General features: G+C 46.4%; 1 pseudogene; it reads right to left on the reverse strand.

The window, feature by feature from the left end:
- Positions 1 to 10337: 10337 nt before the first annotated feature.
- LOC136449423 (B-box zinc finger protein 22-like) lies at positions 10338 to 14170 on the reverse strand (annotated as a pseudogene).
- Between the last annotated feature and the right edge of the window lie 723 nt (positions 14171 to 14893).

Raw genomic sequence — 14893 nt, forward strand, 5'->3', positions numbered from 1 at the left:
CGCAGCTCTAGAAACTTAGTCAGCTTTTGGTTGAGGACACCAGCAGGAATATAGAACTCTCTGAATGCTACGGTGAACTCCTGCTAGGTTGCCAGATGATCTGGCTGTTACATGGCAGGGAAGGTATCCCACCATGCACTCGTGGACCCCAATAGTTGCTGCGCTGCAAAGCGCACTTTCTGCTCATCGGTCATGTTGAGCAATAGAAACTTCTGCTCTAGAATGCGAAGCCAGTGCTCCGCATCCAGGGGCTCAGCTATCGGTGTGAAAGTGGGCGGGTGGGTCTTGAGGAAATCTTGATAAGAGGAGGGTCCCTAAGGACAATGGGCACCACCCCTGTTCCCACCATGGCCCTCGTGGCCTCTGTGGGTGAAGCCAGCGACAGCTTGTGCCATTAGCTCCATGGCACGGGCTGACTCTCGATGAGCAGCCATCAGTTTTGCCATCATCTCAGCGTGAGTCATTAGCGATGGTGGTGGCAGTGGCAGTGGCGGAAAAGAATGAGGAGCCAAAAGTGGAGCCTCCTGGCTCCTCCTGCTACCGTGCTCATTGGCCCGACCACTCTCACCTTGGCCCTCGCCAAGACCGTGGGTCGCCCAGCACTGGTGCTCCCGCGTCCGGACCTTAGATTCATCTATAAAATATAATAACCATCTATTTAGAACAACCTTCCCGATCAGAAGCAAGGGATTAGAGAAATGACAGCACATTTATTAAAGCATTTTTAGTTAATCCTATCACTTTACTAATCCAATTATATGTGTTGGGAGATTTTAGTTTAAGCAAGATGCTATTATCATGATGCATGTATCGTCCTATACGTTCACTCAAGCAGGAATATAGCGTCATTCGCAAAATTTTTGGTACATCACACACTCACTTTTCGTATGTTAGACGATTTCTTATGTAACATAAGTCAGTGTACCTACAGAAAACTGATTAGATAAAACCTGTGCCGCTATCCTAGATAGACCATATTGCTAGGGCTTATACTTATTTACATAATTTAATCGCATCCTACTTTTCGTAAAGATTTTGTTGGTCAGATTTTTAAGTTTTGAAAAAGAGTGATGAACTCGTAACCCATTATTGGCTCTGGTACCAACTATGGCAGAACCGCCCAAAATAGCACACTTACAGAGGCACTCGTCTTCCACCAGATACTAAGTACCTCGAAAGCAAGCTACAGCGAGCAGTATCTATCGGGTACACGCCAAGGGAGAACCCGAAAGATCCACATGTGTCCCAAGGATCCACTAATGAGAATGAGTTACAATACTTAATCCATTTCATACATCTAGAGTTCATAAAAAGTATATTATTATATTTCCAAAGTCAGAGTGCGGAATATTAAATAGCGGAATTAAGATAAACATCTAGCGATAAAGAATGAGGATCCATCTATGTCCACCAAAAGAATCCTCCACACAAAGGTACTCCTCAAGTGTTACCTGCAACAGGGGTAAATAAACCCTGAGTACACAATGTACTCGCAAGACTTATTCGACTAGTGGGAATAATTTTCCGACTCCAAGGAATATGATAAGCTTTATGGTTTATTGGTTTCCTTTTTGGCAGAAAGCAATACTATTAGTGAGTCCTTACTTATGATATTGTAATAGCCGTATTAATTTATTATCTATCCATTCTATGTAAGCACATGTTCTACTTTCAAGCAAGAGTTGAGCAATCAGTTCCATTTCATCACCTTCCATCTTTCAGTTCTTACTACGATGCTAGAGTTAAGACAAGCCGTACCGACTCGGTGGTGATTTGCGAATCAATGTCCCTAGCTGGGTACCCCAAAAACACATGCCCCGCTTGTACCCCAGGCACAAGCAGGACTAACCCATCACCCTCCTATCCTAGGTGTCTAGGTCTCTGTCCAAACTTAGACTCCAAGCCCCCACTCCTGAGTCCCGGACTCAGTGCGGTGCAAGGACCTCCACCATCCCCGCCTCTAATCAGTCGGTCCAAAAAGAGCTAGATCCATGACAAGAGAGCAACGAGTCTTCCCTGTGCACATATCTAAGTATGTGCTCGGGATAATAGATCTGTGACTTGCCTAGCATCCATTGCAACGACCGGTCCTTAACCGACACAGACAGGAAAAATGTTTAATCGAGCTATGCCCTATTGGCCATAGGACACAGCCCCTTACACCCACCAGTACCCAAACTATATCCCTGCCCGGTCACCATTTCCCTTTCCACCATTTTAGCATGAGTGATCATATTTATCACCTATTTGCAACTAATAGCAGGTTACTCACACTACCGATATCCTGAGCATAGCAGCTACTCGACCTAGACTAGTAGGAATCATAGGTAGATATATTTATGGATGTAGTTTCTATAAAATGCCTATAACTTAAATGCACATCATATATATATATATATATATTCAATGATCATAAAATAGGGGTTATGCACCGGGGCTTACCTTAGGCACGCGATGGGTCAGCAAAGTCAGCACCAAAAGGCTCTGGGGCTCCCTCCTACATGAGGATCTCCTCCTCGTACTCCTCAATGTCCTCATCGTAATCATGTTCATCCACGGGCACGAACTCTACCAACTCATGATCTACATGCATGAAATGACGATGCAACACTTAATAATATGGCAACATCAACTCTTAAAATTAACTATATCTTATCAAGTTACTAAGCTAGTCCTACCAGCTAAGGTACTAAGTTACCTACTATTACCACTAACAAGTACGAAGCATGACATACATTATCATAGCAACTAAAGGTATTCTTACTCCTAATACCGATTTATTCTACATACGATAAAACTAGGATAATAGCTACTTTATTCATCAACCTACTCTAGGGCTACAAAATTTACAGCAAGTATATAATAATCTATTGAGCCTACTATAAAAATTTCACAGCTAAAGCTATCACCAATTTGCCACAAAAAATCCTACAAATATTAATCTACACAATACTAAGCTCTCTAATTCAAATTTATGAACCTACCATTATCACAGATAACTGTAATCTAACTATACTAACAGATATATGGCATTTTTGTGAACCTAACAAATTTTGTTTCACTATTTTTGGACATCTACATAATTTACTACAATTTATTAAAGTTCAGCTCAAAAACTAAATTGAATAAACATTTATAACTTTACTGGAAATTGAAAAACATATTCTATCGCGCAGCCCAAAACTTCATGGCTCAGCCCATAAGCGAGCAGCCCAGCCCACTACCATGACCCACGCGCGCACCAGCGTGGCCCACGTGGTGGCCCACGACAGCAGCCCAACATGGGGATACCCACGCGCGCCCTAGCTAATATGCAAAAGAGACCTCAACTTTCAGCTAAATGAATCTGCAGTCCCTTCTACTATTCCACTCTCACTGATGCTCACACTTAACCCCTCGGCTCCTTTTGAATTTATGTTACGACGTCCCTGACCAGATTCAACAGAGGCCGTGGCATCTCCAGCCAACGCCGACGAGCCTAGACCCCCTCGGCAGCACTATTCACCACCAAGACACTCCTCAATGCAAGCTCAGTCGAAAGAGGTACCAATCATCACGACGGATGGCGTATAGGGGCATGGCCGTGCACCACGGCAGGATTTGGCCACGGTGACGCTGACGCCGGCTAAACGTCAAGCCCAACGGTACCATTACTACCTAGCCTCCATTCCTAGAGTACCTCTAACACCCTAGAGGTTCTAGATACACCCGTTCTACTCTCAGTCAAACCGGCCATGGACACAGCGGCAACACGGTGTCCGCCGGCGGTGGCTACGTGCTCCGATGAGACTCGACCCCAACTGACTCAACCAGCTACCCTAGGAGCAAGAGGGCCACACTAGAGACACGTAGGATGGCTTGGACGAGGTCGCAGGGCATAGCAAGGTGACTAGCCACATACGACGATGTTCCTGGCGACCTGCTGCTCCGCCGGTGAAACCTCTACACGGGTGAGGCAACCAAGTCAATCACGATGCAAAGCACAGCTAAATTGAAACAATGGAGCACAGCGCGATGCCCTGGCTGTGCACCTACCATGACAGCCATGGCGAACCACCGCAAGGGGAACGCCTCGCATTACCTCGCTATAGGACAAACGCTCGTCGGGACGACTCCAATCAGAAGCTAACTACCCGAGCTCGTTGTGTGCCCGATTAATTGGAAAGATGTGGAGCACGTAAGGCCAATTGCTTGGGCGACGCCATTCAGACTTATGGCGGCTAGCGATGAGGAAAACTTAAATCGATGCCCCGACATCATACTACCGCAACAGTGGCGAGTTAGGCACAAAGCTGTACTCCCACCCGACCTCCAAACGTGCGTGGTAACAAAGATGGGGCCAGCTCATTGGTTTGGCCTTAGCGCAGCTCTGCCGGTCGGTGACCATCTAGACGATGTGACAGGAACACATGGCGTGGCCTCACGCGCAAACGTGAAAGCGAGGGCAAGCAGGGCATGCCCACATGCGCGCAGCCAAAATGTCAACGGGAGCAGTAACCGCGCAACAGTGACAGACAGAACACCGCGCGACCAGAGTACAGCTCGACGCGACGGTGAGCAGCGGGCTCAGGCGGACGAGATGGAGGAGGCAGGGCAGCTAGGCCCACGGGACCCCAGTGCGCGAGCATGGGTGCGTGAGCCGTGCACCTAGCACAGCAACAGCGGTGCAGTCTGGGCAGCGGTGCACCTAGCACCTAGCACAGCAACAGCGGTGCACCTAGCACCTAGCACAGCAACAGGTCGAGACAGCCAGCCTGCCGTGGCCTTCTCCACCAAAGCAGCAAGCTCCGCGCCACCGGTAAGCTATACACCGGTGAACTCCATACCCAATGAGCCTCTATTCTCACAAGCAGCACGAAGATGTTGCACTAAAACCCCATGTGGCAAGCATATTTTCAAGTATTTTTTATGTGTTTAGAGGTATGTTGCAAGTGTTTCACGTGGATGTTGTAAAAATAGATCGAGATGTTGCATATGTTGTAATGGTGTACATTTATGTTGCAAGCTTCTGTTCCCAATGTTTTATCTATTTTTCCAGACGTATGTTGCAAGTATGTTTATTTTGATGTTGCTTATGTTTTACACATATGTTGCAAGTGTTTTATTTGAATGTTGCATATGTTTTATAATGAGTTTTAAGTGTTTTTGCAAGTGTTTCAGATGCATTTTTCAAGTGTTTCATCTGCCTTCAGACGTATGTTGCAAGTGTTGCATCTGGGTGTTTCAAAAGTAGATCGGGTGTTGCATCTGCCTTCTTGCTTTCTGCTGCATCGCCTCAGTGTCTCCTCCCGGCGGTGGCTGTGCATCCGCCGCCCCTCCCCTTCTTCTCGATGCTAGTGACGTTCGAGGCGGCGCGGTCCCCGTGTGGTTTTTGCAAGTGTTTTAGATGCATGTTTTAAGTGTTTCATCTACATTCATACGTATGTTGCAAGTGTTGTATTTTAATGTTTCAAGAGTAGATCGTGTGTTCAATCTCCCTCCTCGCCTTTTGATGTCTCGTCCCGGCGCCGACTGGGCATCCGCCTCTCCCTTCCATTCTTCCCGATGCTGGTGACGTTCGGGGCGGCGTGGGCCCCGCATAGGCGCGAGAAACGGTTTGCAGGCGTAGGCGTCCGGACGCCCCATCCGTCCGGATGCCCGGGCGCTAGCAAGCCCAATTCTATAACAGTGTACTAAAAATAAGAGTTAATCGATTCAAAGCTTGGTCAGATCTATTTAGAGTCATGCATGTTGATAGTATTTTTTGTAGACTTAGTCAAACTTAAGATAGTTTGACTTTGATCAAAACTAGAATTACATTTTTTTTTTGCGACGGTGGAGTAGACAACAAGCTTCATCGCGAATTATAGCCAAGAGATATAAAATAATCCTTCAAAATATCCAGATATGCCCTTATGAAAGGTAATTTAAATTGACCCATATATTTGTATATAAATTACTGCATCTACTATTATGAAAAATAATGCAAACAGACCCTCCTAATTTTGTATGTAAATACTAAGATAAGTTATTATGGAAAAATAATTCCATAACAATAAAGTATGGTAATATATAAATCTAAACTACAAACTTCCGTCACTGTTAAAATCAGAATAAGCATAACGTTGCGTGCCACTATGTAGACCAAGTAAAAACACGCACACATTAGGATAAATGTTTATTTTAATAATCTATCAGAGTGAGAAAATATTCCATTCACAAAATATGTTTCAATGATACCGACAAAGCACTTTAAGTTATATTAGTACTTTACAAAAATGACTAAAGTAAGTATACATGTTATACCATCATGAAAATCAAGTACACATGCACATATGACTTATGGGTCATAAATATATATGTTATGTTCAATAATCATGAAAAATATTCTCTTTAGGCCCGTCTCAGTGCATAGTTTCATAGCGTTGTTACCAAGACAATAAAACCTAGATGAAACACCCACTTTCAATGTAAAGTTTCATTCCAGAGTTTCATACACATTTAATTTCATGACTCATAGATGCTTGGTAATCGTGCCAAGAGAGTTTCATCTAGATTAAACTCATTTCTTCCCTCTCTTTATTTTAAATGCACTGCCACATCACAAAAAATGCATATGTGGCAACCTATTTAATGCAAATGAAACTCCCACTAAGACTGGCCTAACAATTCATATACGAATGGTACTAACAAATTCTTTAAAGTTTTATTAATATCCATGCATGACATAATTTATATAAATGTTGCTTTAGATAAATATATGCATTTTAACTGAAACGGTTCATATATATACCTATATTGATAATATAATTATAAGAACTCTATTTTCTATAAGAAAACAATATTACTAGACATATAATTTTTTGACATGAAAATTCAAAATTCTTGAGAATGGAGAAGGTTCGTGCAAACCAAAGTGAGCTATACATTTATTTGCTTTGAGATTCTTTGGAGTAAGCGATGGTACAAGGCTTAGATATAATATGCTCTTAAGGCTAGCACCATTACTCTATCTTAGATCTCAATTAAAGCTCTACCACTGATTTTGAGCAACATGATGATATAAATGAGCATCATCGTAGTATTTAAGTGCAGTCCCAATGCTAGAAACTACATGTAGTTTCTATATCTATTAATTTTCATAGACACTACATATAGAAACTATGGTCCCAATGGATAATTACTGCATAACAATTTTTTATCCAATCATATACATTCTCTCTCCATTCTTTACCAATCGCATCCCTTCATGTCTTGTTTCTCGTATAGACATTCTCTCTCTCTTCAATAACTACATTGCCTCATCAGCAAAACGCTTAGGTGGCAGTACAATTAATGTCCATAGAAATTATGATGGTTTCTGTATTGGGAGTGCCCTAGGTGTGTAGTATATAGCCTAAAATTCTTATTTTTAATAGAATGTAAAAACAGAGCTAAAAAATAATAAGCACAAGAGTTGCAATAGCTTTAAAGCACTATGGGGTACAGTAGATTTGCCGAGTGCCAGAGGCACTCGGCAAAGGCCCAAAAACACTCGGCAAATGATTTACCGAGTGTTACACTCGGCATACAGCACACGGCATTGATTTGTCGGCAAACAGCTATTTGCCGAGTGTTTTTTATCGCACGCTCGGCAAATGGTTTGCCGAGTGTCAAATTTGACACTCGACAAAAAAAAAGGTTTGCCGAGTGTTTTTTGAATTACACTCGGCAAACCTATTTTCCAAAGAAAAAAAAAATAATTGCATTAGAACACCATTAAAACCACTTAGAATCCATACGATGTCTGACAGTTCTCCAAATGTACTGTATATAAGAAAAATGCATGATGTGGATTCCACAATTAAATAAGATCAACCATCACAATGCTCAGCAAAAATCCATCAGTATAATACCGATTGATGCAGATATGCCTAATACACTCAGTCTGGAATCTGGCAATCGCATAATAACATAATACAGCACAACATAATATCACTCAGTAGCCAGAAACACACGAACTAGATGTGGTGACATTGAAACTCCGCGCTGCGAAGTCGAGGGCAGCTTTCTTGTCGGATTTCTTCAGAGTCCTCATCTCCACTTGCACGGCTTCAACTCAACGCTCGCTGGATTACACTCTCCGAGAGACCGATGGTATGGGATCCAGGGATCCAAGCTTGAACTGCAGATAGCGAGGTGATAAAATCATAAGTGAAGTGAGATGTGGCCGAATCCGCACTCGTCTAAGATTGAAACGGGCACTTACCTCCTACCGAGGCATCGCAGAGCAGAGGCCACGGGATCTGACTGAGAGCCCCCAGAAGGAAACGACTCGTGACAACGACGCACGCACGCGCTGCGTCTGGGCGGCGAGGCGAGAAGGCAGCCGCCGGGCGCCATACTGCCTGCAGCCAGCGGTGCGTAAGGCGAGCAGGCGAGCCCCGCTTGTCACCGCCGGCGCCGCGGAGGGGAGGGGACGAGGAGAGGGGTTGCGGTTACCTGCGCCTGCGCTTGCTGGCGGGCGGGCCTCTCCGCGCCCGTGGTTGTTGCTCCGGCGATGCGGAACGGCGCTGCTCCTCCTCCGGCGTCCCGATCTGTGTGATTCAGGTGGACGGGCGCCCGCTCCGAGCCGGCGGGTGGGGAGGGGTGGTGCCTGCCATCCCGTGTCGGAGGGGAGCGCTGCGGTGTGGTGTGAGATGTGAGGGAAGTAACCAGACGCACGCGTGGGCCTTATAAGCAGAGTTTGCCGAGTGTCCTTAGATTTGACACTTGGCAAAGGTTTTTTTTTATTTTTTTATTTTTTATTTATTTATTTTTTTTATGGAGGGACACGTGGTGCGATGTTGCCGAGTGTCCTAGATCTGACACTCGACAAACAAAAGAGTTTGCCGAGTGTCCTAGATCTGACACTCGGCAAATGTTTTTTTATTTATTTTTCTCTTTTCACGGAGGGACACGTGGCGCGATGTTTGCCGAGTGTCGTAATTTGCTGAGTGTTTTTTCTATATTTGCCGAGTGCCGGAGTTTGCCGAGTGTTTTTCAGTAGTATTGCCGAGTGTCAAACCGTTTGCCGAGTGTTTTTAATAAGGCACTCGGCAAACAGATAGTTTGCCGTGTGTTAGAATATTTGCCGAGTGTTTTTAGTTTGGCACTCGGCAAAGAGATGGTTTGCCGAGTGTCCGATAAAATACACTCGGCAAAGAATATGACACTCGGCAAAGCCTTCGATTCCGGTAGTGAAGATAAAATTTGAAGCAATGACAATGTTAAAATTTGAAAATTAAAATTAAAATTCATGACGTTATATTTATTCTAACCCATGTGGGATCAAAAGTTGATAGACTAGTTATGTATTATATTGACAACGGCAGCGTGTCATCCTGATGGTTAAGAATATATAATGTACTACGTACTCCATAGATAGCATTTGATCTTACTCATTGGTGATTGTAGTGAGTAGCGCAGAAGGGGGGGGGGGGGGGGGGGGGGGGGGGGGGGGGGGGCAGGGAATTGCCTGAAGAAGACCACAAACGACTGCAGGCGTGCACAAAAGCGCATGTCAAAATGCATAAGATAACACTGTAATTAAACATATCGGAAGAACATCATGCATGCATGCATGCCTTCTTTTCAGCCGACGCCGGCCGGGGTCTGCAGAGCGAAAAGAGCAGCAGCACCCAGGCGAGGAGGAAGAAGACGGGGTTGGCTCCTCTCCCCATCGCGCTAGCTCGATCTTCTCTGCTACTGTGTACTCACTCTATTAGCTGCATGCCGGTGGTATATTTATTTATATGCGCCAAGGTCAAATGCATCGCGTTCTCTCTCGATCCGCGAGAAGCGCACGACCTCACTTTTAGAAAACCTCCTATCTAATGCATACCGCTGTCGCTCCTTGAACTCGACGCATGCCACAACGTGCATGCAGTTAATAATACAATCTCCGAGGAGGATCTGGCAAAGGCGTTGAAGAACTCTCCTCGAGAATCTCTCTGATTTCTGTGAGTTTAAGCTGCTGATTGTTGTGTGCATTTTCTAATGTCAAAGTTGTGGTAAATATTATTGGTCTTCATTAACGATGTGGCTTTATAGAGGCCGCATGACCACTGTCTCTAGCAAATGGTCTCTCCCAATGGATGTGTGCATGCGTTTTTTATGTTTCAAAAAGGTCCCATATTTAAGATCAAGTATAGCATGCTATTGTTTTGTGTAAACTTTTACGAATCTCTTATCGAATATCTGAAAGTCCCCACGACAATGTGACCAGAGGTTGTATTCCGCTGTGGCACTCAAGACCTCCTGCTACGACACTGGGCATCATCAACGTCCCTTGACGGTCATTCGGACACATTGTCGGGCTTCATCGCTCGATCAAACTGTTGCCGACCAACGTCACCATCATTGACAACAATGTCACCCCAACACCTCGTCGAATCAGCTAAGTCACTTTCATAGCCGTTTTCTTTATATTACATTCTCTCTCCTGATTTCTCTTACTTTTCACTAAGTTGGCACCCATCTTAGCAGAAAAATCAGGAGCCACACATAATAGGCAGACTCGGATAGTCAGGTGCATGTGTGCTCTTCTCTCAGTAGCCCACCATGAGACTCGCCGTTTCGTCATAGCACGACACAGCTTGCCACGATACTCATCATCCTATAGCATCTCCCCTCCCATGGCGTGATTAGGTGTCCCACGTTTCGCAACAGGTGGGATGAAAAGCACAAGGAAGACAAGCAATTGTGGAAATCAAAGAGCAGGGTGCTTTGCAATGCCCCTTCACCCACTTAATCCCTCCGTCCTAAAAAGGGTGTAGTTATGGGGTATCATGCTGGTCAAATCTTTTTATGCTTGACAAGGTTTATAAAAAACAATAGTAACATTTGTATCTTTTAATAAGTTTATTATATATTCAACAATTCATCTAAAATGCTAAGGGCATGCTTGATCCTCTCCTCTAGAGTTTAGAGCACTTTAGCTCAGTTTTGAGCTCTAAAGCTCTAATGTGAAGTGGGGCTAAAGTTTAGAGCTAACTTTAGACCACCTGTTTAAGACATTAGCTATAAAGTTTACAAGTCTAAAGTTTAGAGGGATGCATCTCAATAGACCCTAATTATGCATCATAAATGTTAATATTATGTATATATATTTGGTAAAAGTTGAAGATGTTTGACTTAACAGTCGTCAGAAAAGTGCTAATGACACTCACTGAGTGAGAGCCACAACGGAAACAGGTACGGCAGGCCCATTGATGGGAGGGGGTCCTCCGACTTTAGAGGGGCGCTGTGGTATGGGGCGGCGGCCTCTCGTGTGGAGAAACGACAGAGGTTAACTGAACGAGAGACTGAGAGATGTTTGGGCCTGGAAGGGGAAAAGGCTCGAAAAGCTCCTCCCTTCGGGCTTCGTGGAACAGCCCATCCCTTGTCCATGTGAAAAAAGGCCCTAAGAAGCTATGCGTTTGGCCCACCAGAAAACAGCCTAACAAGATGTTCCAAACATGGCCCATGTAGGGTCCAGAGGCACCCGCAGCCTGGTGCAGTCGATCATAGCCCGAGTCAACTTATTTCCATCTTCTACCTTTTTTTCATTTTCCTTTTTTTTTGAGATTTTCTTTTTCATTTTTCCTGACAGCACGAGCCAAGCTAACACAACCAACGTACACCGTACATAGTTACAGACACGTCCTAATTAATCATGCTCAACAACAAGAAATTACTACTAGCAGTAGAGTAGTCGTACCTCTTTCTGCTTCTTCTTCTCCGAGGACCCCTCCCCCTCGATCGTCTCCTACCTATAAGTAGCATCCTAGCACTGCACTTCCCTACGAGCTAGTACGCTGCTGCGATATATAGAAAGTACGTCACCATGGAAGTACACACCAGCAAGTTCTTGTTTCTTGCAAGCCTACACCACTCCAGTACTGAAGAAGACACTCTCGATCTCCCCTACTTGTCACGTCAACATCTCCTGCGGCGCTTCGCCGGCGGCTGTCCAGCGGCGGTGGCGTAGCACCGGAAGGGGTTTCTCCGGGGACGAGATGTCCGGCACGAACACGGCAGCCGTGTCCGTGTCCGTAGTTGTGGTCGCGCCGTGGCGCGGGCCGCCCTGCCAGTGGAGCCCCGAGGCCGTGGGCGGGGAGGGGAGCTCCGGCACGGACCACTGGTGGAACTCTGGCACCTCCCCGAAGAAGTCTTGGGACGCGTGGGACGACGATCGGCCGGCCGGCGAGCCGACGGTGCTCCCGAGCTTCCCGCTGTCGGCCTGCCAATGGATGACGGAGCACTGAGGACTAGCAACAACAGGTGTATGTCTGCGTCTGTCAGACGGTCGAATTTGGCAGTGAACAGAGGGGGTGCATCAAATGTTTAAACATATGCATGAAGTATTAAATATAAATTAATTATGAAACTAATTACATAACTTACGACTAATTTGCGAGACGAATCTTTTAAGCCTAATTAGCCATGATTTGACAACGTGATGTTAAAGTAAACATGTGCTAATGACAGCTTAATTAGGCTTAAAAAATCATCTCGCAAATTAACCTCTATCTATGTAATTGGTTTTGTAATGAATCTATATTTAATGCTCTTTATTAATATCTAAACATTCGATGTGACATGAATTTTAGGAGAGATTAAAGAACCAAACACCCCAAGAGCTTGCTCTGTAATCAGAATTCAGAAATATGTTCGAATTTAGGCAGTTGTCTAAATTTCAGAAAGCATAACAAGATAATATACGTATACAAAGAAACTAAAACTAAAAGTCTAAAACTATGCTAGAAATGAACAAGATAAACAAAATTTGCTAAGGAAATTACGTGGCAAGCAAACTATGCAGAAAAAACTGAAACAAATTTACGTGTTTCCTTCCATTCATTCATTCATTCATTCATTCAGTGGCTATAGCTGAGAATTGAAAATTGAGTACTGACCTTGGACGTGCCATTGTCAGCGAAGCCGAGACCAGCGCTGTACTCTGAGAAACCAAAGAACTCGTCGAGCGGCCAGTCCGGCAAGCCCCCGGCGAGGCCGCCGCCACCCTGGACGGTGAACGCGGCGGCGAGCGACCGCCGGGGGCTGCGCTTGGAAGCGGGCGTTCTAGCGAGCACCGGCTCCACGGGCCTGGGCACCGGCGGGGCGCCGAACTGCTCGTGGACGAGCGCCCAGTCCGGCAGGCCGACGGCGACGCCGACGCCGACGCCGGCGCCGGTGTCCGTGCCGGCCGCCGCCTTCCTGTCGGGCGGCGGGGGAGTTTGGAGGAGATCCACTGCCGCGGCAGCGCTGGTGGGCGGGTGCGGGTCAGCGTCCGGGGCGGCGGGCTGCAGGCCGACCTGGACGCCGGTGAGGAGGAACCTGCGGTGCGCGGAAACGAAGGCGTTGGCCGTGTGCACGGCCACGTCGCAGGCCCGGCAGAGCAGCGCGCGGTCCTCCACGCAGAAGAAGTAGGCGTGGGCCTCCTGGAGAGCCGGCGGCAGGGGGAGCCGTCAGCTAGAATTCCCGGTGGGCAGGGCAGGGCAGGCAGCAAAATATCCTCTTTTTTTTTTTGTACCACATGTACGTTACTATACGTACCTGACATATGTCGCAGTTGGGCGCGGAGACGTCGGCGGGCGGGATGAGCTGCAGGCGGTGGTGCTTGCCGGCGAGGCGGTTGGCGGCGTGGACGTCGCGGTCGCAGCGCGCGCAGAGGGCGGCCTCGTCGGCGCAGCAGAGCAGGCGCGCCTCGGCCGCCTCGCAGGCGGAGCAGAGCACCTTCATGGACCTACTGTGACCATGCACCGATTGAACTCGCAGCAGGGGAGGCGATTGGGCTCTGCGGAGTGGTGGATTAGCTCAGCTTAGCTGCTGGGAAGAGGGAGAGAAGGAGAGTGGAAGGGAAGCTTAGCGGCCTAGCGGCGGGCGGTTTTGTCGGGTGGATGATGGATCCCGGATGCGGCCGTCAGCGTCACGCACGCGGGGACGGTTGGGAGGTGAGGTGCGGCGGAGGGCGGAGGCGGGAGATATTATCGCGGGGGATGGATGGGCGGGAAGGGAGGCGTACGAACGAACGCGACGGCCGGCGGTAGATCGGGGAGGGGACTGAGCTGACCGGTCGGTGGAGGCGACGACGTCGCGCGCTCCCATTCGCCAGGTACTGGTTTGACTCGATCTGTGGCGGTAACTGAACTGGGGCCTGCCTGCTGGTCGGCATGCGGCGTGCCGGCGGCATGGACATCCACGTCGGCAGATCTTTTAAACGCCGCCGGCTGGAGGACTCGAGGCCGCGATTCCATCCGGAAAACTACATGAAATAGCTTTTGAACCGCTGATACTGGAAATGTTTATATATACACATGTATGTAATAGTAATAGAGTATTTTTCAATTTCCACTAATCGCGTGCTAATTTTCTCTCTAAATACGACACAGACGCTCACATGCCTCGTTTAGTCCTTGATATGGATGTTCACATTTTATGCTTATATTACAATTTAATTAACGTCTTTTTTCAATATAAATATATGTATCAGGGAAGGTGTCATCTTATTAGTTTCTAGCTCTACGGTTAGTTTATCGATGTCACACGCTATTTTGTATCTATACATCTATATATACTATATCCATACGTATTTGATTTTATTTGGTAGGGAATAGTAATATATAATGGTCTCCGTACACATATGCCGTATCAACCTGTCTAGACTCCGGGTTTTCAGATAGGATGGTCCCTCGTAGGCAGGGGTGAAAATGGTACGGATATTTTCCGACCGTATTCGAAACCGAATTCGTTTAGAGGGGTTGAGATCTGTCCGCATCCGAGTCCGGATATCCAACATCTGATACCGTATCCGTATTCGAATACTCAAATCGTATATTTATGATGTCGATATACAATCATATCATATCCGGCATAGTTGACACTATCCGTATTCGAATCCGAATCCGGACAG

Source organism: Miscanthus floridulus, chromosome 5 (genome assembly GCF_019320115.1).
Source record: "Miscanthus floridulus cultivar M001 chromosome 5, ASM1932011v1, whole genome shotgun sequence".
NCBI lineage: Eukaryota > Viridiplantae > Streptophyta > Magnoliopsida > Poales > Poaceae > Miscanthus > Miscanthus floridulus.